General features: G+C 42.4%; 1 protein-coding gene across 43 annotated transcripts in view; it reads right to left on the reverse strand.

Annotated features, from left to right (window-relative positions):
• Positions 1 to 27,816, reverse strand: part of CAMTA1 (calmodulin binding transcription activator 1) — an 853,189-nt gene that overhangs the window by 734,043 nt on the left and 91,330 nt on the right. The window contains exon 5 of one of the 43 annotated variants that reach the window (XM_070610990.1): positions 22,831 to 23,388. The exons of the other annotated variants lie outside the window; for them this stretch is intronic. The gene's annotated coding sequence lies outside the window, so the exon portion shown is untranslated. Of the gene's footprint in view, positions 1 to 22,830; positions 23,389 to 27,816 lie in introns of those variants that run through there. 43 annotated transcript variants of the gene reach the window in all.

Genomic DNA, 27,816 nt, shown 5'->3' on the forward strand with positions numbered 1-27,816 from the left:
GGTCAAGCAGGGTGCTGGCCACCAGGGACAGAAGGCCTCCCTTGCCATGATGACACTCTGCTGGGGAGGGCACCCCAACAAGGCTGGAGGAACAGACAATCACAAAGGCAAGCGGCTCTGAGAGGCCCCTGCAGGCTTCTCAGCAGAGCACTGAGCAAACTGATGGAGCCAGTGTGCAGCCGTGTGGAACTCACAGGAGTGCAGGTGTGGGAGGGGAACTCACAGCCATGTGGGGTGGCTAACTCAACCTCCCCAATCATCCACATCAGGGGATGTGGCGCCAAGCAGTAGCAGCCAGAGCAGAGGTGAGGGCAGTCCAATGGGAGAAACTAGCTCCTGAAATCCGAGCCCCTCCTCCATGGCCTTTGTCCCCAGGAGTGTTGACATACATGAGGAGGAAGGATGGCATTTAGGTCCTTTTACAGAGGGGGAACTGAAGCACAGACAATGTGACTCACTCAAGGTTACAGCGCCTTGATGGCAACCTGGGGAGGTCAAGTCTGGAGCTGGAGATGGGAGGTGCTGGGGAAGGCAGCACAGCACAGCAGTTCTGAGTTGGGGCACTGGTATTCATGGGTTCAAATCGTGCCTCTGTGACTTACCTGCCGTGTGCCTTTGGGCAGGCCCCATAACCTCACTGAGCCCAAGCATCCTTCCCTGCAAAGTGGGAACAGAAACACCTCCCCAGCCACCCAACTGAGTGGTTGGGAGGATTCCGTGACACATGCACGGCAACTGGCAGTGGGCCTGGTTCAGTTCAGAGCCACTATGAACCCGGATCAAGTCTTCTGTTGAGAGAGAGGCAGAGGTGGGGCATAAGGAAGTTGAGAGAAGGCGTGAGCCTGGAAGACAGACTGCCGGGAGAACTAATCAAAATAATCCTCCCCAGGTACCACACCCCCTGCAGAGGGACAGAGCCTCACTCAGCCAGCCAGCCACCAAATGTAAATTATGAACTTCTCTACTATGGCAGCAGAAATAACAAGGTTATTTTGAAAAGTACTAAGAAATGCTAATTTCTTGGGGCTCTTTACGTAAAGATAGACTAAAATCAAGAGGATAGAATGGCCCCGAGGAGAATGACAGGAAGAGAAATGCACTTCAATATTTCATTAGTGTCCCATTAGCAGGACAACACACATTTTCACACCTGGTGACTTCTTGGGAATAATATCTCATTCAGAAAGAAACGGGGGACACCGCAGCTGCTTACCCCACCAGCCTGCTCAGCATCCTGAAGCAGTCAGTCAGAAAGGACTTGACCTTCAGGGTTATGGCTATCCAAGCCAACGAACTCAAGAGTGCAAGACTTCCTGGAAGGCTCCTTCAAAATCTGCTAACCAGGGATCAGAACCAAGCATTTGAGCTGAAAAAGTAAGGAGGCAAAGCCTTTCTTTCGCTTCTCCAGCCAGGCTCATACTGCTCACCCCTGCAGGCCTGTTGCAGGAGAGCCTCCCACCAATTAGGGGATCCTGAAATCTGGGCCATAAACCTCACCTCCAGTTAAGCAGAGGGCAAGGGAGGGGAGGGGAGGGAGCAGAGATTCAGGAAGACAAGGGCTGGGGTCTCCTTACCTATCATTGTGCAAATCATTGTCACATTCATTTGCTCAACAAATGCATACCAGGCACCTGGTATGTGCAGGAATGAGCCTGATGCTGGGCACAGGGCAGGGAGCATGCAAAGAGCAAAGAGGGAAGCAAAAAGAAATAATGAAGTTGTGGATTTATGTTTCACAACAGACTCAAGAAGCAGTCAGTGTTCCCATTTTTCAGATGATGAAAATGGCGCACGGAAATTAACTGCCCTCAGCAGCTGCTGGAGGCAGGGACATGGTAAAGGGAGGAGTGCGTAGGGAGGGCTCTAGGTTCTAGACCTGCTCTGCCCTCAGGCAGCAGGGCCATCCCCCTGTTGGTCTACCTGTCTTACAGAGTATTTAGAGACGATGAAATACGTATGAAGACACTGTGCAGAGGGGTTTGCTTCTGGCTTTCAGATTTGTCACTACTGTCTCATTCTCTGGACAGACAATAATGACTAAGAGGCCCAACCTGGATGACAAGATGGCCCAACCCCTCCTCCTCGTCTCCCACCAGAGCACAGGGAGTCAAAGGAAATGAGAAGAGGCAGTGCCTTCTCAGCTCAGATGGGCCACCTTCATGCAAGTGACTATCTAAACTCTTTCCTAGGACTGCCTTACAGGAGCCAACCCACCATTCCTGGTTCTGAGCAAAAGTCATCATCTATGTCCAAGGAGCAAAGGGTATCTGGCCTCCAGGGACACTCCCCAATTCCTTCTAATTTGGTCCATTGATTTAAAGGAAAGGAAGCTGGCCAGAAGTGGTAGGCACAGGGGATGTCTGAGAGGATGTAATTAATGCGGCTGCTCCAAATGGAAGGTAGTGCCTTGTCTCCTTGTTAGCAGACATACAGCAATTTAGGATGACATCCTGGACAACAGCAATGGGGACACACGGATCCCTTTTAGGTCCACGCCTTGCCCGCCACTTCAATTTCCTCAATGCTGAGCAATTACAAAGCACTTCTAGCAGAAGGTTCTGGTGCTGAAGAGGCTGGCAGCCCAGGGCCCAGGCCCAAAGCACCTCGGATTCAGCAACCACAGGTTCCCACATAGAGACACGTCAGGTGACAGGAAAGCAACCTCCATCTTTTAAATATTTCCCATTAAATATTGAGTGTGAGTTCCTGACCCTGTTTGCTGTGCTCTGTAAACACAGAAGGCGCAAGATGCACCGTGAGGACAAGATGACCTTCCCAAGTCATGACATGTTGGAGGGATGCAAGGGATGGAGAGCTGTTTTCCAACAGCTCAAGCACACATCAAGTCATATTAGCATTTTCCCTTCGAGAAACAAGACCAGCATTTCCCTAAAAAGAAAACTGCGCTGGCTTTATCTTGTAAGCCTCACATGTAGCAGCAACGTCTCTGTAGAGACAGTTAACACCGCAAAGTTACGCTCTAGCCTGACTCAAAAGAGCCACACGCAGGCTCTGGGCCACGCAGGAGACTCTACCCATGCAGAAGCTGGAAGATAACTGGGGGGAAAAGAAGAAAAAAGACGCCATATTGCTTTTTTGAGATTACAGCTATTCTTTTCTATGTAGCAGGTCACCTAGGGAAAGCCCATGGCGTCTTTGGAATCATCTGGATTGTGAACTTCAATTATGACCCAGCAGAAAGATAAATGACCTGAGTCCTACAACAGGTAACACGGCCCAGCATGTCCGCAGTAAGGGGTTTTGCCTGGACCCCGGAGACCTAGTCAATATATAGTTAAGGCCAAAAGCCAAAAAGGGATTCTGCAGATTCCATGATGGCACGTTGTGAGAAAGCACCATGGATTTGGGGATTGGTGAGCTGGTCAAGGTTGGCTGCTGGAGATGCAGGCTGGCCCAAGGGTCTGCTCTAGGGCTCACCCAAGGTGCAAACCCCATTCAACTGAGAACTGGGCCCCTGCTGGAGAGGGCCCCAGGCCCAGCAGCCCTGAGATGGGCCTTTCTGCTATGAATTTCCAGATGATGCCTGTTTCCAACCAGGCCCAAGGGGCCAGCAGCATTTCTTTATGTGTCATTTTTGGGAGTTCCTGAGAATGAAACTATGACTTTGCTTAGAAAGAAGAGCTATAGGGTTTTTTCCCCCAAAAGCAGCAGGAACAGGAAGGCAAAACTGACCTTTCACGTGTATTTTGAATTAATTCAGAAATACTCTATCCAAATATAGACTATTAGGTGACTTTACTTCATGTGCCCTTTCATCTAAATTATTAAAAGTCCAAAGGATTCTCCAGTCCACAGCTAACACTTCAGACAACCAAAGCAGACAAATATATATAGTTTTCTTGTAAGGCAACGAAATCCTTGTTTACCTGAAAAGTAAAAGAGAATGTGGCAAGTCAGCCTGTTTAATCCTACTTGCCTCCATTGAAAAAAACAGAAAAAGAATTATGATATAAAATGACCAAGATGCTTGTGGTTATTGTTGTACTTTACCATGTTATTCTTTGATTTGATGGCTTTTAATTAAATTTAAATTGATCGAGCAGTTTCAGCAATGATTTCTCAATACTCATGTGTGATTCTGAAGATGCCGGAATCTGGCTAAATTAATATTGCACACTTACCTGTCAATAACAACTCCTGGTGGAAAACTGCACACTCAGGAGCCAAGCAGACCACCCCACAAGGTAGTGCTGGAGGTGCGAACCAAGGAGCATTTCAGCACAGATCCCTAACTGTCTGTAGAGTTTGGTCTCACAACACCATGCTCCCAGTGACACATGAATAGTATTTTATCAAAGTTGAATCAAAGTGTATTTTTAAAAATTTTAGTCCACCTTTGTTACTCTCTACTCCAAGAGAGTAAAAAGAACATAGACGATGGCTCACAACTATGAACACCCAAAGGTGCCAAACCTGGAGAAGGGTGACAGGGCCACTGTCCTAACAGGGTTGAATTTATAAGAGAGATCAGGTGAACAAGTTCACAATTCGCTGAAACAAAAACCTTTTCTTGGGAAAAGTGCACTAAACAAATATGCTTCTTGAATATTCTAGCTGAGCATCTTCAGTGAGCAGAGAACGGGTCTCCTATGCCAAGAAACAGATACGCTGTGGGTAGAAGGGCTGGATGGTGAAAGCCAGACAGAAGTCCTGGCCCTCAGTCTGCTTACCACGGAGAGTGGCTGGCAGTCCTCACTGGCCACCCTCTGCACCAGGCTTGGAAGGCTAGAGGCCACAGTGGTAGTTGGAGAGCAAAAGCCACTTCCTCCTGTAGCTTAGCCTCGAGATGAGATGGACAATACACAGATAAGGAGATGATACATGTCAGGTAGCTGAAGTGCCTCGAAGAAAACCAGCAGGCAGAGAGGGGTAAGGAGTACTCTTATGCTAGGGTGACGAGGGAAGCCATGCAAAAGGGTGTCTGAGCAGAGCTGAGGGGAGGGGACGTGGTGAGAACTATCTGCAGAAAGAACAGCAAGTGCACAGGCATTGGCAATGCGGGAGCTGGGAGCCAGACCACCAGATGCCTGGAGGTCATGGAAGATCTCCAGATTTTACAGGAAGAGTGGCAGGATCTGCCCTAGGTTTGAGAAGCACCAAGCTGGCTCCTGGGCGGAGGTAAAAACAGAAGGGCTGGCTGGTCAGCTGGTCACCAGGGGCTCTCTCTGAGAACCCAGGGCCACAACCTCTGGCTGGGGTGGCTCTGGCCATGGGACGGCAGCCTGTACTCCCCTGTCGGGCTGGCCTGGCACCTGATGCTTAACCTACAGAGCCTTCAATGTCTCACTGGGAAGGCACTGTCAACCCAGGGAACAGCACGTGTTCACTGTTTGGCAGGAGTCACATAAGCCCCAAGAGGTGCCCTGGCTCAGGAAGGTCACAGAGCAGTGGTTTGGACAGAGCCCAGGACTCCTCAGTTGCCTTCAGCTGACGCTCACGCCACAGCACACCTTGCTCAGGAAGTCTCTGAGTTAAGCAGCAGAGACTCACTCCTGTGCTTTAACTCCCCACACCCTCCCAGAAATATGGGAACTTGGGAAGGCAGGAGGGGATCCACCGGTGAGGGCGGGAGCTGAGGGTGCAAGTTAGTTTGTCACGTCTCCTTACAGCAAGAGTTCCTAGAGGTCAGGGACTGTGTCCCTTTATCTGTCCGAGAGCCCAGATGTCTGGCGACTCAGCAAATAGTGAATGTTGATGATGCTGCTCAGGCTCCAGGACATCCTATAACTCTTACTGTTTCACCAACTCAAGGACACAATGGAAACCACACACCGGATTTTTAAAAAGCAAACAAACTCAAAAGCAATTAGAAGAGACAAATCACAAATATTTAACTATTGAGGCCTAAAAATGATGTCTATCTTGAAGACAGATCTCCATTTCCTCTTCAGACCCCAGGGACCCTGCTAGACCACAGCAGGGCGACGTCACAGGCAGAGGGCACCAGCACCCGACCTCTGAGGTCACCACCGCTCCTCCTCAGTTGCCCACAGTGGCTCAGACAGCAAGGTTTTAAACTTCGCTAAAATGCATATTTTGATTTACTGAAGAAACCTGCACTGTCCCCAGGCAAATAATAACTGTATGAGAGCATTTTCATATAGCACCTTCCTCCTTCACTCCCTTTAGGGAGAAGACTGCTGCGCTCAAAAATGAGGGGGAGGGAAAATTAAAAATATATGTATATATTTAAATAACAGCCACAGAGTGGGGAGGGCAGGCACAGATTTCTGAGCCAACTTCTCAACTCATGCTGCTCTGATTTGCCTTTGAAACAATCTCACTTTGCCTTCTGTTGCTTAAACAATAATTATTAAAGGCATCAATTAAAAATGCCCAACTCCACCGTTCCCACAGCCACGGCCCCTGGCACGTCTCCCGCCCTGCCTGCAGCACCAGCCGCCATCCTGTTTTCTGTGTTAGCAGGGTAGAGCCAGTGTAGAAAAGAGCCTCTTCTCTGGTTCCACATGCCACTTTAAGGCTGGAAAAGGGACCACTGCCCACCAGCAGCCCTGCCAGGAGTGAGGAAGAAAGAGCAGCCCTAAGATGAGCCTTTTTGTCATCTCTAATTAGCATTAGTAGCCAAGACACAATGCATGTATTTGGCCCGGAAGACACACTACTGGTTAGGAGACTGGCATTCATTTTCAGCTCCTGTAGACAGACTCTGGGCAGTAGGTTTCGCCCTGATCCTCACCAGGAAGAGAAGAACCCTGATCATTTGGACATAATATGAAAGAGGGAATCCCTCTTCTTCATCAGCGCTGGAAATGTTCCAAATCACAGAGTGGTCCTTCCTGTGGACGACTTGGAGGGTTCATGCTCCCAAGCAGGTGATGGGCTCCCATGACCAGAGTGCAGACATTCAGACAGAAAAGTACAGTACCAGCTCCCCATCCTGTGGGGCAGCTGGAGGAGCAGGGAGAGTGTGTGGGAGTATAGGCGCAGGACAACAATAGAGCCTGTCCAAGAAGGGTGTGGTGGGCTTCTACCAGCTGCACCAGCAGCAACTATGTACTTCAATAACCCTTTACCAAGCACGTTCTGTGCACGAGACCCTGTGTCTGGCCCCATAACACACAAGTGAGAGATCCAGATACTATCCCCAAAGAACTCAATGCATGTAGGGAGACACATTCACAAACTATTAATAAAGAAAAATGCAAAGTGCTTCGCAAACCTAAAGCAGGAACCAATTCATTCACCAGAGGATGAGGATAAGACAGAGAGGAAGGAGAATACAACTGAAACTTACATGTGTTCCCATTACCCAAGTGCAGAGGGGAGAGGTGCTGCATGGACAAAGGGTTTCATTGTCATTCGAAGGAGTTGAGGCTTTATCCTGCAGTGATGATAAGTGAATGGAGAAGTGGGTTGTACAGAAAGGAGGAACAGGGCAGGGAAACCCAGGAACAGCTGGTCACAAGGGCCCACGCTGGGCAGTGGCGGGAGAGAAAAAGACGACGGGAAAGAATAAAAGGACGTGTACAGGCAGAACCTGCAGACTGTCACTCACTCACTCCAGGGAGCACCAAATGGCATCAAGGACTCCAGAGTTGGGAGCCTGGGCCACTGGTCTCATTGGATACCCAGAACCAGAGAAAGAATCAGTTGGAGGGAAAATGATGAGTTTGGTTTTAGACAGAGTGAGTTTGAAGTGTTCAGTACACAATATGAAATAAAGACTTGAAACTCAGGAGAGAAGTAAGGCCGAAAGATACAGATGTGTGGGTCACGGGTGTATAAAGGGAAATGTAACCCATCAGAATGGAACACAGACCATAGTTCTCTCACAAGAGAAAAGAGGACCAAGGACACAAATTGAAGGTGCTGCAATCCCAAAGGGTAACCAGGAAAAAGGCAGCCACAGGGTGGTGAGGCAGGAGACAGAAGTGTGTCCCAGAGCCAAGGGAGAGAACAATTAAACAATTTTTCTCAAGGAAAAAAGGACACTCAACATCAGCAAATGCTGCAGAGAGACCAGGAAGGATGAGGGCTGAAAACAGGCCGTGCGACTTAGTAATTAAGAGTTCTCAGTGAATCCTAAAATGAGAAGTTTCTGTTGAATGAGGTGGGGAGACAGATGCCTGACTTCTGTGGTCAAGGAGAGGATGGGAAGGGAAACGGAGAGAGAAAATAGTAGCAGGAAAGGTTTGAGAGAAACTTTACATGAAATGAGAATAACAGCCCATTTGTGAGTAGAGGGAGAGAGCGCTATATACAGTGGATATCTAGATATATAGTTTCAACTCAGAAGAAAAGAGAGAACTGCAGATAATTCAAGAATCGTCAATAGACTGGTGATGGTAGAAGCCATGCCCACGGATGACGCTGCCCATGGAGAGTATAAGAGAAGAGAAAGACCAAAGCAAGAACCCTGATGTTTAAAGGGAGCTTGAGCAAAAACCTTTTCCAATCCCTTGCCCTCTGGATCCAGCTCAATCTATAAGGCTGGAATTATAGCCACAGCAGCTTCTAGAAGGGGTTGCCCTTTATCAGTAAGGTACATGGGAAGTCTTCAAGTTCTCTGCAACACTGAGGTCCTATAACAGTGAACTGGTAACTAAAGGCATGTCCTATAGGACTCAGAGTCAAAAACACACATTACTTACCTGTCCTTTGGACATTCTGAAGCTTTGAGCCATGGCAAATCAATCAATCAGAATTGAGCCTTTCCTCTTGCCCCAGGCGAATACTGCATAATGTCAACAAGATGTACCACATAGAAACGAGGGTTATACAAAATGCATGTAATGATGACCAAACAGAATAAATAATTTTTAAAAAAGTTAGGATTCAATAAAATGTCTAGAAAAGTGAGCTTTAAGATACTTTTATTAAAGTACAATTAACATACAATAAAATAGAGATCTTAATCTGTTCGATGAGTTTTAATTATATGTAACCATGTAATCACAACCCCAAAAGGGCTTTAGTACAATCCCATCACCCAGAAAGCCTCCTTGCTCTCCTTCCGGCCATTTCCCCTCCCTGCCTCAAGAGACCACTTCCAATCACCATATCTTGGTTTCACAAGGTATGTTCTTTTCTTTCTGAGACCCATCCATACGGTTCTACCAGTAGCTCATTCTTTCTATTGCTCAGTAATATTCCATTGTGATAATTTATTTATCCACTTTTCGGATGATGGATATTTGAGCTATTTCCAGTTTGGGGCTTTATATAAACATTCTTGTACAATCCTTTTGTGAACATCTATTTTCATTTCTCTAAGGTAAATACTTAAGAGTGGAATTGCTGGATCATAGTGTAGATGTTCGATATCATAAAAACTGCCAAACAGGTCTCCAAAGAAGTTATAGCACTTAATGTACCATCAGATGCTCCACAATCTCACCATTTGATGGCAGTCCGTTTTATTTTAGCCATTCTAATAGATGGTATCTCATTGTGGTTTTAATTTATATTTCCCTGATGGTTCAGTGAAGAGCACTTTTCTACATGCTTGTCAACCTTCATATATCTTCTTCTGTGAAGTACTTCTTCAAAGTGTACAAGTCTATACATTCTGACAAACTTTTATAGTTGTGTAACCACAACCACAATCAAACATAGGAAATTTGTATCACCCCAGAAAGTTCCCCTGTGCCCTTCTGTAGTCAACTCACCTCTACCTCCAATCCCCAGCCACCACTGATCTGTTTTCTTTCCACAGTTTCACCTTTTCCAGGTCATAGAAATGGAATCAGGCAGTATGTAGCCTTCTGAGTCTGGCTGCTTTTCACTAAGAATCATGCATGTGAGATTCAGCCAAGTTCTATCAGTCCGTTTCTTTTTATTGCTGAGTAGTATTGCATTGAAGTTGTTGCTTCATTCACCAGTTGAATGACACTTGGGTTTTCAGCTTTTGGAAATCATGAATAAAGCCATTATAAATATTCACATACAAGTTTTTGTATTAATATAACTTTTCATTCTCTTAGGTAAATACCTAAAAGTGAGACTGCTGGGTCATACTAAAAGTACAGATTTAAGATTTTCTAAAGTGTAGATTTACAAGAAACTATCAAACTACTTTCCAAAATGGCTGTACCATTCTACATTCCCACCAGCAAGGCATGAGAGTTGGTATCATCAGGGTTTTGTTTTTGTTTTGAAACATTCTAACAGGTGGGTACCAGTACCTCACTGTGATTTTTAGTTTCATGTCCCTGATAACTAATGATATTGAACATCTTTCACATGCTTAGTTGCCATCTGTATATCTTTATAAAGTATTTATTCAAATCTCTTGCCCATTTTTAAATTGGGTTGTTTTCATGTTAATGAGTTTTAAGAGTTCTTCATATATTCTAGACACAAGCCCTTTATTAGATATATGCTTTTCAAAGTTTCCTCCCAGTCTATGGCTTCTCTTTTCGTTGTCATTTTAATAATATCTCTGGAAGAAGAGAATTTTTTAATTTTGATGAAGTCTGAAATCCTTTTTTCTTTTTTTTACTTATGGATTGTGCTTTGGTATCTAAGAAATCTTTGCTTATTCCAAGGTCACAAAAACTTTCTCCTGTGTTTTCTTCAGGAAGTTTTATAGCTTTAGAATCTAAACTTAGGTCTGTGATCCATTTGAGTTAATTTTTGTCTATAGGCGTATGGGGTATGGGCTGAGGTTCATGTTTTTTGCATATGATGTCCAATTTTGCCATTACGATTTGTTGAAGACTGTCCTTTCTCCATTGAATTTGCCTTTACATCTTCGTCAAAAATCAATTGACCACGTATGTGTGCATCTATTTCTGGACTCTCTCTATTCTGTCCCATTGATCTATGTGTCTATCCTCTTGCAATACCATATTGTCTTGATTATTGTAGCTTTATAAGTAAGCTTGAAAATCAGGCAATGCAATATTCTAGCTTTGTTCTTCTACAAAATTGATTTGCTTTTTCTAGGTCCTTTGAATTTCCACATAAACTTTACAATCAGCTTGTCTAAATTTTGACTAGGATGGCACTCTATTCATAAATCAACTTGGGGAAAACAGACATCTTAACAATATTGAATCTTATAGCCCTCCATTCCTGTAGATCTTCTCACATTTCTCTCAGCAATGTTTTGTAGTTTTCAGTGTAGAAATCTTATACAGATTTACTTAGTTTTATTCTCAGGCATCTGATCTTTAGTTTTTGAAGCTATTGTAAATGGCACTTATTTTTTTATTTCATCTTCCCTTTTTTCTTTTTCTTCTAATATACAGAAATACAATGGATCTTGTATCTTGTAGCCTTGTTGAATTCACTTATTCTTTCAGGTGGCATACATATAAATATAAATTCCATAGGACTTTTCATAATCATCTTGTTTGCAAATAAAGGTTAAATTCTGGAGTTTGATTAACTTGTCTGAACTCCAAAAGACAGACGCTTTTCAATGATTAGACAGTGTCCAAATTTTCAGGAAAAAAAACTTGGAGAAAATTCACTTTAATTGCACAAGTTGAGATGGCAAAATTTTTACCTAAGAACATTATTTCTTTTTCTTGTTAGATTAACACCCTCTTACAAGGGTTTATGGGAGGTTGTTTCACTGCACAGCAACAGGAGGCCATCAGCAGGGAATTCTGGTGGCTGTGATAACCTGGACACAGTTTCAAAGATATTCAAATCTTCCACACACCACCTCTTTCTCCTACACAGTGTCAGTGCTGGAGGGAAGCCTGAAGAGCACCAGCACAGAGAATGAAGCAGATGTTTTAGTGTGTCTCCACCCTCTGTTATCCAGATATTTACCATGAGTTTCCAATAACATCATCTCTCTCAGTCTGGTAAACAAACTTTGGATTTCCCACGTGAATTTTCAAAGAGTTCTCAATTTCATCTTTTAAAGAGCTCCAGGGAGTGGGGCTGTTAATAGCATTTTTTCCACCAGCATTAGAAGCACAAGAAAGGGTATCAATTACACATAACCAACAATCCAACAATAACAAACACACAGCAGGATTTGAAATGTAAAAACCAAAGACCCTTGTTTAACAGGGAGGCAGCACCAAGTTCACCAAGTTCATGGCTCAATTACTGCAGGTACACAGAAAGACGTAAACAGATCAAGTGATGAAAGACTTCACAAGGGCTTAGGTTTAAAATGTATTTCTGGCACCATCTGATTTTTCTCCATCCTGCAACCTTATATAATTTGAGTAAGGTCCTCCGTCACATCTACAGTATCAACTGCTGGGATCTGACTGAAGTTAATTACTGCCTCCATCACAAAAGTCAAGTAATTATTTACCATGCTAGTGTTTTTGCCCAGTGGTTTCAGACACGACTTCTTTATTGTCAGGCAGTGAAACTACTGTATATATGTGTGTGTGTTTGTGTGTGTGTGTTATGTATATAATTTTTTAACGGAGAAATAACTCTAGAGCACTCGCTGCCATTCTATCAAATGCAAGGCAAGTGATTGCTGAGTTCCCAATTATGTTCAACCTTAAATCACACTGTTTGGTCTGGTTGTATATCCAGCCCTACAGGGAGTTGTGCAAAGGCATATATTTGGCAAGCTTTCAAACCATGGCTACAAAACATGTGCTGAAGAAAATGATTCAAAATATTAAGAAAGCAGTCATTTATTTTAGAAAGGCTGTTCACGTGAGACAGTAAGCTGCTTCCCAGAACAGGCTCCATCCATCAGGAAAACACTACAACGCAGCACACACTGGCGGGGAGTTGCATCTCAGCCCTCGCACTGTAGTGATTATTTATCATCTACAGTGCTTCTAGGATGGATCAGCAGGGTGGGATGATGGTGGCAGAGCTATCAAGGGTGGCAAACCCACCCCATCCTGGAGAAGCACCCAAGACACAGATGACCTCACAGATCCTAGAGACCTACCTGGTTTTCCCTATAGATCCACACAAGAGCATGTTGCGACACTCAGGCACATGAAGGGGATGGATGGCAGAAGCACTGTGGTGCTGGGTTTAGATCATCTATTTCTCTGTTAAAAAGATAATCGTTCAAACAAAACAAACCAGAGGCTCCATGTCAACCAGGTACCTGTTTGGAGGTCCACTCTGTGATGAGAGGCTAGAGGGTCTTGAAGGAATCAGGTTATGGCCAGCTAAGCTTGGCCTGCTGAAGCAAAGGAGATTCAATTTGAGACGAGACTCAGGAAAACTCCTTTCCATTGTCTTTCCTCAACTCCCCCCTGGAAACCATCTGTACCATCATGAGGGGCCAACTCACAAGCCAATTCCACCCAAGATAACTGTTGCCAATTACTAGCCTTTCCTCCCACCATCTATGAGTTTTAACCTGTCTGCCTGAAAGAGAGAATTTATATCAATTCCTTCCATCACTACAACCTTGGGAATGAGCAATAGATGGACCTTGTAAAGTATACACAATAATTAGTATTCTCTTAATTGGGACACACTAAAATTTAATAAATCTTTAACCAACTTGAAGAACCATTTAACGAGCCAACCACAGTTTTAAGATAAGGAATATAAAACAGCAGTTTAGCAACTGAACCACTGGAATCTCAACTTTCCTAAGGCAACAACTTTGGATTTGTAGGGTTTTTCAGATACCACTAAACACAGCATCTACAATGAAGAGGAATGTTACAGACTGGTGGTTAGCCAGAAATTTCCACAAATACCTTAGACAAGAGGGGATAGACTAGAAAAAGAAAACCAGGCAGTTTGTGGGCAGGAAATCATTTGGGCTCTTTTAAGGCTGGGAAAGGAGAAATGAACAACAGTAAACGGTACTTTTCCCTTGCTCACCTTCAAGCCCAGTGAAATGAAACCAGTATGTCCATCCAGAAGGGTCAACCTCCCTTCTTCAAGTTGGACCAGACCCTCCCTGTCTGTTTCACTTTCAAACAATTAAATAGCAACTACTGTATACACTGAATGTGTGTCAAACACACTGTCAAGTGTACTGCACACACTTAATTTCTAATAATCCATGTGGGAAAGTCATTGCCCTTCTAATACTTACCAGGATTAGTGACCACTGCTGGCCAAGCATGTACAGGAATGTTTAGGGTATTCAGTTGACTAACCCAGCTTGTTAACTTCAAAGGCAACCAACCAAAGGGTCAAATCAGAAAAGACACCATTTAGGGGTCTGCAGTGGATGATTTCTCATACTGTTTGTTCTAAAAGGAAAATGGCTTCCAGTAAAGACAGGTTTATTGGATTTTCCATAAATATGAAACCAATGACTGACATGTATTCCCAATTCTTCTCCCTGCCACCAGCTGACCCTAAACCATACCAACTCACCAGCTCATCCTCATGGGAAAACCACCTGCTGTGGCTGCCCACTTCTTACACATAAGACCCATCATAAGCTGGTCGGAACCCATTTTCCACTCCTATCTACACACCTTCATTTCACACACCTCAATCCTGCATAGGCCAGGCCCTTTCTTGGCTCTGCCTGCCCTCATCCTGTTTGTTCCCTCCAGCTCAAACCTGTTCTCTAGTCAAGCAAGTAGGGGACCAGGTGGTCAAGGCACCTGGACTTGGGTGGCACTAGGTTCCAGTCACACCCAAGAAAGAAGAGATTCCCCTAAATCTAGTCTAATGAGTTGATACTCAGTCAAAAGCAACTCAAATCCTCCAGCTCAAGGGCTTTATCCCTAGGTCTCAGTCCTAAAAACGTCCATTTCACTATAATCTAACTGAGAAGTTACTGTTTACTAATACACCCCAACCACTGTAATAATTTCCTGATAAAGACAGCAACAAGAATGGAAAGTTGCACAGGGGAGCTTTTGCTTAGCAGACAGCTCTCCTGAGTTCTACAACTCAGTTCCCAAGTAGCATATTCGAGACCAAAGTAAATGCTCTGACAGACAACTCAGAGTGGCATAATATAATCGAGGTTCAGTGAGTTGGAGATGTCTTTTCTTTCCTAAGGAAGCTGAATGTGAAGGGTTCAACTAACTACTTCCCAGCACCCTCACCAACTTGCCAGGTTTCAGGAACTGGTACATTTTCCTCCTAAAATTCTGAGATATAGCCACGAGGAAAACCAAAGAAGCTAAAAGCTGTTCACTGAGGTTTAGATTTCCGCAAATATCGAGATCTTAGCAAGTTTGTTCCCTAACCCCAGAATGAACGCTGAACATAGAAAATCTCCCCGTCACGCTCCTAAGACAGATGCCGCAGGAGAAATCACAGAAAATGAGGTCTGGCTATCAAGCTGGGTGCAACTGAGTTCAAATTCCGATTTTGGCAAAAGGAGGCAGTGCTGCCCCACTGGCCCAGCAAGGAGGCAACCCACTACTGGTGAGTTCCCACCAGGAACCAAAACCGCTGGGAACACTAACTTTGCATCTCACTGCAGGGAGCCGAGAGAACCATGTTCACATCCTTCTTGGGACACAGGCTGATCTGTTTAAGTACAGTCATTCCATGAATCTCCAAATGTTAACTTTCAATGCCAAAATGCAAGGTTTAGAACAGGTTCCAAAACCACCCAACCCAAACAGGGACAAACCATCCAGGGACAAGGAATTTAGGACCGTCCTTCTAGGTGCCCAGTTACACCAGGTCAGAGCTCTCCTTGGACATTAGTGATCTCCAGGGTTCCTCTCCTGTATGCACTTAATCAGTGATGATCTGTGCACCTACAGGTGCTTTGAGCTGCTGGGAATACAGCTAAGGAGACGGACAAGGTCCCAGCTATAAAAGAGCTTACATTAGAAGGGTGGGGAGGAGAGGAGAAAAATAACAAAAAAGAAAACAAGAAAAAATTTCAGACAGTAATAAACGCTATAAAAAAAGACAAAACTGCCAGATGATAGAGTGATGGGGGAATATGCTAGATTGGGTTGTCCAGGGAGGGCCTCTCTGAGATGACATTTGAGGTGAGACCTGAATAGCATGAAGAAGCCAGCATACAAAGATTGGAGAGGGTGAGGGGAGCATTCCCCATAGAGGAAACAGCTAATGCAAAAAGGAAGCAGGCTACATGGGTTCCGGGTATGGGAAAGGTCAACATGCCGGAAGGAAGGGCAAGCGGGGGGAACTGAGAGCTGTAGCAGGGACCAGATCACGCAGGCTGACTGTATTCCCAATGGATGGAAAGTCACTGCAGGTAGGGTTTAAGCAAGCTACTAATCTCATCCTAGTTACATTTTTAGTAGGTCACCCTGGCCCCTGCACAGGGAGCAAGACTGGAGACAAGGGGTCCACAAAGGAAAAGGTGACAGGTGTCCAGGTAAAGAAAATGGGGAGATGTGCAAAGTGGGACATATCTTGGAAAGAGAAGAAAAAAACTGACAGATGGATTCCACGCTTGGGATGGGGAAAAGAGGGCAGAATCAAGGACACTCTTGAGCTACCAGCTTGAAGTGTTCCTGAGTTTGTATCTCAACACATTTTCATTTTCACAAACATTCTTCCATGTTCTTTTCACCAACAATGAACTTCAGTCCTCACCAGACACCTTTTAACAGTAGCCAGAAAACACCGCACCCTCTCCAAAACTGAAAGGCAGATTTGGGAATTAATAATTATAACTATGCTTCAAAATGAAAGGTTAGCAAGTTCCAGCCTGGTAAGGAACAGCTTACAAGAGTCTATAAGAAGCTACCTGAGCTGCTCACCACCTCCCCCAGCATTGCCCTCCCCACCGAGAAGTCTCGGTTTCCTGGCTTTGCAAAGACCTTCCACACGAGGCAGCTGCTCAAAAAGCATTTTCAGCTTCCTTTTACCAGGCTTTTTAAAACAGATACTTTTTCTACCCTGAGTTTGTCACCATTTAAAATGTTGTGCTAGTTAGCAGTAATTATGTAAATGCAAGCAGCCATTTCTATTTTTAAAAGGGAACCCCATTTAGCATTCTTACATCCTGAAATGTTTAAAATAGCTAGTCCAGTGATGTTTTCACTTTATTCAAACTGTTTGTGTGGATTTAAATACAGGTTCAGCAGAAACCAAAGCAAGTCAGACATTTACTTTCTATTAAACATCTAAATCAGAAGATTAAAAACCTATTTTACATTGAACAGAAAGAAGCCGTCAAATGAGCACAGAGGCAGCCTCATCGTACTGACTGCCAAGCAGGGCTGATGTCTGAGAGGCAATCAATTTAGGAAGGAAGGATGGATTTCTTTAAACTCTTCAAAAGGGGAAAAATACATTTGAGCAAATCTTTTAATTATAGTATCTTCCAAAGAAACTACAAAGCCTTTATTCTTTCCAAACTTAATGCTTTTTAAAGGCAACTCTTGCCCCTTAATTCTACATGAAATATTCAGCACAGCATAATTAAATTTTATTCCATGCTATTTTTATTGGGTTTAGAGGGTGGCATCATCTTTAAAACAAACTTTCCAGCAACTTTGCTTTCACAGTGAGTGGCTGGTTCTCAAAATTAAACTTAAAATGCAAAACGCCTATTGCAGTCCAGGACAGATGGGTGAGTATTAAAAAGATAGGCTCATTCACATGTCACATCCAACCTTCACGTAAACAATTGCCCCAGTTCTCCATTTATTTAACTGTGCTTGGCACAAGGCACCTCTGAGCACAGAGGTTAATTTTTAACACGTAAATACTAGAGCCCGTTTTATTTTTCAGTGTGAATCTATCTGGTGGGTAAAGGAAACAGAAAGGAAAAAGATAGGGAAAGAAGTGACCGGCCACAGCTGAAAGAAATTTATAATGTGAATAAATATTTGGCTAACTGGATAGCTTGTGGGGAGTAGGCTTGATGCTTTTGGTCATTATTGTAAATTACACAACCAAAAACCTTAATCTGTTTTCCAGTCATTGTCAGTACACTACAAATGAAGACAGAGCACCTCCCTCTCAGGCTGCACCCATTCCAGGACCCCAATACTGAAAGAAAGGAAAGTGGTGACACAATCTCTCAGGTGATCCTCAGCAAAATCCACTAGTCAAGGGAAGCCAAGGACCCATCTAGTCTAAGTTTCTCAGGATCAGTACCATGAGTATCCCCCGATGGGACATAAGCCTATTATAACACACAACTCCCCCATAGCATGCACGTGAAACTAAACCCTTCATTTTGAATTTTGCAGATATCAACAGGGACAATTTCAGATCAGTGGTTATCCAGCCTCTCAGTCCAGCCAGATAGCCCCATTTGTTTTATAACTTCCTAAAGGCATCGAACCTGAAGACACCAACCAAAACCACCACAACAAAGACTTTTATTATGTGACATCTGAAACTGCTGCAAGGGAGCAGCACATCCACCCAGGCTGGAGGCGTCAGGAGAGCCACCAGGGATTTACGCTGGGTGCTGCTCCGGAATTCTGACATGCCAGACTAGAAGAGGCAAACACATGGATGCTTTGTCATCTTTAAAAAAAAAAAAAAAAAGATGGTTCTTGAATGAGACTATTAAAACTTCAAAATATTAAAACGTATGCTAACTCTTAACACTTGACTTTGCAGATTTGTCTATGTTCTTGATTAAAAGAAAATCACACATCAAACTCACCAAAGTGGTCAGTGAGTGGTCAGTCTAGGAATAGCTGCCACCACAGCCACCAGCACATGGGTTCATCTTAACTCATGGTTTCAGAAAGGTCAAACAAGATGCCGTTAGAAATGGGAGACCTAACCAAAAACAAAACAAAACAAAACAAACAAGCATGACAACAAAATTAAATTTTTATGCCACAGCAACAGGTATTAGAATTTACATAAAAGCATCTACTCCCACCATATTTGCCAAAAAATTTTCTTAGGAGATTTATTTCTGTTTTCTGATTAGGTCTAAATGTTTAAATAAGACATTCTGCTAGCTTTTCAAGAACCTGGCCCATTATCACTTTTTCAAACTGTATCATCTTCTCATTCAAATATCTCAGTGGCTCTCGTAAAAAAGATGTCACACGTGTCTCTAACGTCAAGGTTTCTCTCCAGCACAATACGTAACCCAAAGATGACACACAGGATGTCGCCTCAGAAGAGGCTGCAGTTATACCAGGGTCTGTGGATGCTCAGTGTTGGCAGTGACCATGATTTCCCCAAAGGCACAAGACAGTGAGATTCCGCTAAATCAGGCCTAACAATGATGATCTCATAATATTCAGTAAGGATCTGGGCTGAAACAAAATATATAAATTGTCAATTTATCAAAGAATTGTTATGCATATTAAAAGCATAAATATGATCAGTGGAGTAAAATATAGCCAACTTAAAAGGGAGAAAACAGCATTTTCAAAGCCCCTTTATTGTAGGAGTGTTGGGGGAGGCATGGAGTGGAGGTGCTCAGCCCACGTGTGCAGAATGGCTCTAAAGAACTTGGGCTCTAACTCTCGCTATGCGGCCTCAACCAGGTCACTCTTTGGCCTCCTTGACTTCATCAAGGTACAGGAAAAGGGAGTGACAAAGCTCTCTCCGACTCTCAAGGTGGTTAAGAAACCAAATGAGCTGTTGCCTGCAAAATAATTTTCTTCAACTGTAAAGGCATATAAAATGAGTTACTACTATTTTTGTTTATATAATAATGCTAATTATAGATTATGTATTAAAACTAGCCAGTGGACTTTTAATCAAGAAGCCCACTAAGTTTCTTTTTGTATTTCTGAAGAAATGTTTTGGGATTTTTGGGGGGTTTTTTGAAAGTGCGTGTGCTTCCATCCTGACTTATATTGTGATGGCATGAGAAGTAGCTATGAGACTCCAAAAACGCCTGGTTGAAATACTGACTCAAACTGCCTACCACGTCTTTCCTTTGGTTGAACAGCTCATTAATTGCATAAACAGGGAAACTATTTAGCTGTTAAGATTCAGGAAAATTAAGGAGGTTATTCTAAAGTCAAATTTGACATTAGAATGGTCAGACACGGACCAAGGTAAAAACAGAAGGATAGTTTGGAAACAAATAGGACACCTACAGGAGAATTCAGGTATTCAGGGCAAACGTTTCAGCCTTAGAAAAGTGCTAAACTGGCACTGTAAGTCAAATTTTACCAAAGTTCACAGAGATTATATACAAAAAGTTATAAGAAAACTCAACAGTATAAAAGTGAGGCCTGCAGGAGAAACTAGGTGGCAGGCATATGGGAAAACTGTACCATCAGTGCAACCTTGCTGTAAATATAAAATTATTCCAAAATAAAAAACTTTTTTAAAATGATCTTTTAAACTGAAAAAGGAGAGAGGAGCTTCCTTCCTTTTGAGGAAGAAAAGGAAACTCACGTATTTAACAGCACTCGACAGAGTTCAATTTCAGACTTTTTCACATATCAACTCATTCCAACCTCACAGCAGTCTCTAGACATGGGTTAGAATCAGCAGCAGCTGCCCTTACATCACAGCTAAAGAAACTCATAAAAGACAGAGAGACTTTCCCAGAGTCCCACCTTTTCAGAGATAGAGGGATCCAATTCCTTGTCTGCCTTACTCTAAAGCTCAAAGTGAAACGAGTCTGGCCAAAGGACCTAAGTGGGAAAGGCGGGGTTGCCCTCTAGAGAAGATCGAAATCGGAAATGAATGCCCACTTAATACTAATCCATCAGGCGGGCTCATCTCAAGCTGTACCAGTGAGTCACCCAAAGATATCAATCCAGAAGGGACATTGTACCCCACCTTGAAAAGGAAGTTAAGAGATGCATCTAAAAATACACCTCCTGGTCCTCCATGGAAAATCTTAACGTTGATATACCTTCTTACAGCAGGTGCACCTGAAAATTTTCTCACCCAGAAATTCACCCACAACCTAAGCTGCTTAAGTAGGCTGGCTGTAAAGCTGTTACTAGTGAACTCCACGGCCAGGGCTTCATGGAGTAGGAAACTGACAAGCACCAAACACATGAAAAACATGAAATTATAGACAGGCATAAACCAATCACCATGAGACTGTTCAAAATCCACCAAAAACAAAAGCTCTCAGAAAGAACCAATTATCAGGTGGCTCCTCTTTAGAAGAGCTATCTGCAGGCTCATGGGTCAATCCCTCTCTGCCTGATGTCCTCTGCATGCCACCAGAGGGCACTAACTCATGTAATCAGTCTTGACTATCTTATGTCACACTGCAGGAATATTGAATGAAAACCAGACTTCGAATCAATGAAGTGCTAAGTACGTAATTTTGACAGTGGCTTTAAGCATTTGTTGGTCATAAATTTCTATTTAATTCGACAAAACTTAGAAGTACACACATGCAACAGTGGGGTGTGCTAAAAACAATAAGTTAACCAAATCTTCAGATTTATGAAAATAACGTATTTCAAAACAAAACTAAGAGTTACACATTTGCTCCTGCATCTTTTCTATCGCGGGGTTGACATTTAGATAGCCTGTCCCAGCACCATTTACATTTACATACATAACAGCACCAAGAAAAACATTTCAGCTTCTTCTTTGCTTTAAAAAGCCACTCTTCATTGAATTACAAGTGGACATTCACCATAATAAAATTATAGCACAGTTTATTATGCATGATTAAAACATGATTTAATCTTTCATACTAAAATCCTTGTAAGAATAAATAGCGAACATTTACTAGTGCTCACTACGCCCTAGGTTGCTATTCTGAGCACATTACACTTATTTAATACTTATAACATCCCTCTGAGAGGCTGTAAAATTCTATTTTAGTAAAAAGTTCAACCTTCCATTTCTTAAATGCAATCAAGAATTTTTGTTTACATTTGTATCCTCCACTGATGATTTATTTGTCCACAAAACTACAAATGCAGATTTGTGAGTTCTGCCTCATTAACCACCTTCTGCAATTATTTCTTCACCCCAGAATTCACACTTCTTATACTTCCATGAAAGGATGAGATTACATAATCAAAATAGTTCAGAGATAAGTTTAATGAAAAATGCATTATGCCGTAAAAGGCTTTTTGTTTTCATTTTGCTTTGTGGCAATAAAAATCTGGTTTTTGTTTTTCCCACCTTATCTAAAAGGAACTGAAACATATTTACTGATGTGATCAGAAATGCTGGTTACTTCTCTATGTGAAAGAAAATTCAAGTTTAACTAGGACTTTGTCTCACAACTTTTTAGTTGATTCCCTCAGTGTGCAATAAATAACCAAGATTTACACTAAAATGAACAAAACCTGACAAATAAAATATGCTATACCTGAAAAGAAACTTCAGTTCTTTAAACAATTTATCACAAGTTAGTGCCACAAATAAACTCACCTTGAGATAACAGCCTACATCACAGGATACTGTCTCCTTGGTTTTGTTTTTGCTCTTTGTATTTAAAAAAAAAAAAAACTCAAAGGTTTTCAAGAACAGTATCGGTATTCTGGCCTATGCCAACACACAAAGAACAAAGACGGAGCAACTATGACATCCATGAAGGTAATCTGGAACAAAAGTACTTTTGTTAGTATTATCTAAGTAATTGCCTCCAAGTTCTATCTTTGTTAATGCTCATTTGACGTAAGAAATATTTTGATTTATCTTGTTTACTTGATGCCAAAATTTATTATTTTAAACTATTAAGTATTAAGGAAATTTTAAATGTCTGCCTATTTTCTACTTCCCTATTTTTATTTCTCAATGTTTCTGTCTAGATTCTCACTAGATGTCTTGATATCAAAATATTCCAGAGACATGACTCACGTTTCTCCTACATCTATTTCTTCTACTTCTTCGTTAGGAGGCATGCAGACCACAAAACACAGTAAGTTTGTAATTCATAATTCCAAAGTCCTGACATGCTCTGGGATCTCATAAACACTCTGTACTAGGCTGCCAATCATTTCAATCACAAAATTTTTTTATATTTACCCCCAAATTCCACTATTTTATCATTTTAAAAAGTCATATGTAAAGGCAAATTAAAAGGAAACATTCAGAAAGGATGCAAAGCTACTGACCCATTCATTCATCCAACAGCATTTATTTCGAGTCTACACTGTGCCAGGCACCGTCCTCCACATCAGAGACACAGAGTGAACAAGACAGAGGCCCTGCTCTTGCGGAGCTTCCATTCTTGCAGGGTACAGACGTAACCAACACGTAAACACATCATCACTTGGCGGTGTGAGTGCTCTTATGAAAATTTGCTAAGAGGACTGAGAATGGCACCTGGTGCAAGGATGGTCATGCAGGCCTCTCTGACCAGGTGGAATGTGGATAGAGACCTGCTCTCCCAGAGCTGGGTCAGGCCGTAGATCTCCTTCATAATAACTCTGGATGAAGCAAGAGTGGGTCACTTTAATCTATTTCGTTTTTAATAACATTCAGTTCAAATTAATTTCAGGTTTTGAGTACAATTAATTCACTAATAGAATTGTCTTGAAGCCAGATATGGAGCTGGCAGGATGGCAAAGCTCTCCCTACGAATTCTGCCAGCCTTCATTCCAATGTGTCAGCCCTCATGGCTCCAGCTCTGTGGATCCCTCTTCTTGCTGCGCCCATGAACAAGTGTGTGGTGAGAGCCTGAAATAAATAAGTGTAAAATGGGTCAAGACCGTCGCTTCTATTTTTGTTTTTAACTGAAGAAAATTTGCCCCATTTCCAGAGGCAGAGAGAAAAGGAGACATCTGGATAGAGGCAAACTAAAGTATGTATTAAACACACATATATATATGTACATGTACTTGTATATATGTACCCCCCAGACACACTTACTATATACATATATATACCCACATATCTGACTTATTTCCCTACGCTAACACAAAATTGGGTCTTTTACAATTGGTCTTTTTGCAATTACAGCATAACTTTTATTGGGTTGTAGGCCTCTTTCAAGAGACCACAAAACTTTTTTAAAAGATCAAATTAAAAATTAAAGGTTTAAAGATGATCAAGGTTCAGATTCAATTAACACTAATTTTAGAAGAATTTTTTACTGACTATGCATATTCAGTAAACTACTTAAGCTTTTGTTTTCTTTTTTTCTAACATAGCCTCCCAGGGGAGTCATTATGTACAATCAGCTCTCTAACTCAGATTAATGTGTCTAAGTACATATTCATATTGATAGAACACAATGCTTTGAGAGGCTCCCCTGCTAGACTAAGAAGGTGGACTTTTTAATTTCTAGCACTTCCAATCGTTACTTCCTAGGCCAGTTTCACAGGTTAGAAAAATACGGTATTTCAAAAGGATACTGAATGAGGAAAAGGACTAACATTTCCTATTGCTGTAAGAGCCTAATAAGCTACAGGTGACTTCTACAGTGGCCCTTAAAACTATCAAAATGGATACTGATGCTGAAGGAAAACCTCTGAAGATCTGTTCTTTCTAATCTGTCTCTCATTTGCCTCCCCTTGCTTAGGTACTATTGGGGGGAAGAGCCATAAAGTGAGTGATTTAGGGTAGAACACCTGAACATTGGACTAATGAGGTTTTTCGTTTGTTTGTTTGTTTTTTAAGATTAGGACCTGAGCTAACAACTATTGCCAATCTTTTTTTTTAATTGCTTTTTCTCCCCAAATCCCCCCAGTACATGGTTGCATTTTTTTCAGGTGTGGGTCCTTCTAGTTGTGGCATTTGGGACACCGCCTCAGTGTGGCCTGACAAGCAGTGCCATGTCCGCGCCCAGGATCCGAATCAACAAAACCCTGGGCCACCCCAGCAGAGCACATGAACATAACCACTCAGCCACGGGGCCGGCCCCTGCGGTAGTAAGTTTTATAGGGCGAGTTGGGAGCCAGTGGGAAGGGTGATGCTGCCTAATTTGTTTTTCCAATTTGGGACTGATTTCCAACCAAACCTCAAATTGACTGAATATAAGCATGACTACTGAATTCCAGTGGAGCAAGGTAACTTAAAAAAGAACCATCATATTCAGGCATGTGTCCTATGTTCAGAGGCCAGTCAATTCCACAAGTCTAGAAGATGGTACTTATATATGAAAAGAGCTGGCTTCTTACAAGTAAAGTCCTCATGACATTTATGATCTATTTCCCTAGAAGTTATCCAATTAAATAATTAGTTAAGACATCAGAACAACAAACTGAAGATTGCAAGGTGATCAAATACAAATTTTTTTTTTTACATAAAATGCTATTGTCTCTGTGGGATCAGATGGCAGCTTCTGACTTTGCTCTTTGCACATTTGCTTTCTGCTACCAAAATTTTAAGAGAAAAACAGTATTTATTCTCTTCCCCTAAAACAGTTATTAAGTTCACCTTTTTAGCGTGAAGGTGATTACCCCATCATCACTTCCCCTATCCATCGACTCCCATTCATTCCCTCACAATCACTGCAGATGCTGGGCTGGGCTTCAGGGAAACAGAAACAGGTGAGGGCCAGCACCTGCCCTCAAGGAGCTCAGAGTTCAGTGGATTAAAGACACTAATAAAGAGATGAGTTACAATATGATATAGCAAGAGCCCTCACGGGGTATGGAAAGCAGTGCCTATAATAAGAGTGAACCAACAGGACAGGCTGCGCAGAAAGAGTGCATGGAGAAGTGACATCCAGGCTGGCCTCTAGAAAGAGTCTGTCTGCCAGATAAAGCAGAACTGGGGAGGAGGGATGGGGTGGAGAAGGAAACAGGATGTTCAAAGGACACAGGAGTGAAGTGCCTGCATCTGGGGAGGGTGGAAGGGAGGAGGTGAGGATCGGCTAGTGGCGTATTGTACTTGATTGTGAAGAGCTGTGGTGTTTGGTATTTCTCTGCCTTCACCTACATCCACATCCAGAGATAGGAGTTTCAAGTTAATCAGTACTTATTAGCAAAGGCAAATCCAGATGAAACACACACAATGATCCAGATAGCTGGCATGTATGTGGGTGCTATGTACCTGAGGATAAGGGCAAGTGCTTGCCTACTGCAGGCCAAATACCCACCTTGGTTAAGGTCATACTGGTGAAAGTCTAAGGTTTAGCAGCAAATTTTTGAAGGAATAAATTACAAGTTTAAATGTTATACCCTGGACTTTTTGAGACCAGAATTACAACAAGAGCATGCTCCTGACCCAGGTCTAAAAGAAAACAATGAATAAATGTCAAAACGCTCACTTTTCTAGTCTCCTGGACACACTGAGCTTCACTTTTAAAGAAACCAGTATTATGTGTGTACCAAATTAAGTAATTATGTTAACAATGCTTTTAAAAAGCTACTACTTTGGTTTTCTTACATAACATGTTATAATTTACAAATGGCATCATAAAATAGCTCTTCTTTTGCTGGGATACATTCCAGTCCATTCGTCATAAAGATTTGTGTGTGAAAAAGTGACTTTATAAGCAAAACGCCACTTAGGAATAAAAACCTCAAAACAAACTGCAATAAAGCCAATAATGTTCTTTTAATTTCTTGCTTAATTTCTAGTTTTTGGTATTCATACACTTCCCCATCAGATGGAAACATTTTAATTAGAATAGAGGTTAAGAAAATTTACGCAATGAGTACTTCATTATTACGAAATTGTGTTTACTGAGTGTTCCTTCATGTGGACACAATGGTGTGAGGACAGCATCAGAGAGAGCACAGTTAGTGACCATTCTCTATGATGCCTTTAGGGGGATCATGAAAGTCTGGAAGCTGACAATACAGACTACCTAGATCTCAAATTCTCATGACAGTAGCTCATAAAAGATGAACAGGCAATTATCCCTTCAACACTAAAGTCATCCAAGAACATAAGGTTCACAAGCACACGGCTCAAAATAGGCTCTTCCTATACACTGGCGCTGGGAGGATTTTTGGTTTATCTTCATAGAGCAGGAAACAAACTAAAGGGAACCTAAAGTAATTTAAACTTGATAAAGGTACAGAATCGAGGTCCATTTACCTTTCCCCTTGGGGCTCCTTATGGGGATGGGAAGTCGTAAGAGCATGTGTGCTGCTGAGGAGTTCCTGTTTACCCTTTCAAAACAGTTTACTTTTCTTGGCCTACCAAGGCTAAAGAACAGGTTTCTGACCTCATCATCAATTCTCATTAATCTTTAAAGACACAATGTGGATCAAAGCCAGAATATATATATATATTATACATATATACATATAGCTAAATTCCCTGCATGGTAAAAGGTTGACCACATCTGCCCTTCCAGAAGCGTCAGATGAGGGCAGGCAGGTTTTGCATGCTGCCGCCTGCTACTGCATGAGGCTGCCTCAAACCTCCTGCAGGGATTCAAGCACATTTAGGATTGTTGAGTTAAGTATACCTAATAGAATTTGTGGATTATGCCAAAATAAAGATAGGAATCAAAAGATATGACAAAATAAAGAATCTAAAGGATATTTTTTCCTGGGAAAAGAATTTCACTGTATGAGTTGCTCATACTGAGTTAACGTTTTCATTAGTGATTCAATGAAAGGCCTTCTGGATGAAAGCAAAAACCCAAAAGAAAAGCTGCCATTTTTGGAAGACTCTGTCAAAATTTACGACCTTGTGTTCTGATACTTTAATGTGACTCAGAAATCTTGCCCCACACCCATGTTCGCAAGGAGGTTCCCTTTGATTTGAAATAAGGCAAGAGCAATCCCTCAAAACCTCACGGATGCTTTGAGAAGAGGGCCAGGATCAGGGTCAGGAAATGCTCCTTGGTGGGCAGAAAGTTAGAGCAGTGGCCACTGAGGCACTGACCCCAAGCAACACCATGGCCTGACCCCCTCCTGCCTCTCCAACCCTGCTCCTCTTATCAGGAGTCGTAAGTGGTGTCAGACCCACATAGACAATCCTTCATAAACCTTGAACTCTCATGTTACTTGACCCAGTCTCCTCCAATAACCATTGACTGCACTTCCATGGTCATCACCAAGACCTATGCTGTCCAGTGTGGCAGCTGCAAGACACATGTGGCTATTGAGCACTTGAAATTGTGAATAGTCTGAATTAAGATGTGCTGGAAATATAAAATCCATTATCAGATTTCAAAAACTTAGTATAAAATAAATGTAAAAT

This window comes from Equus przewalskii, chromosome 2 (genome assembly GCF_037783145.1).
Source record: "Equus przewalskii isolate Varuska chromosome 2, EquPr2, whole genome shotgun sequence".
In the NCBI taxonomy this organism is placed as follows: Eukaryota; Metazoa; Chordata; class Mammalia; order Perissodactyla; family Equidae; genus Equus; species Equus przewalskii.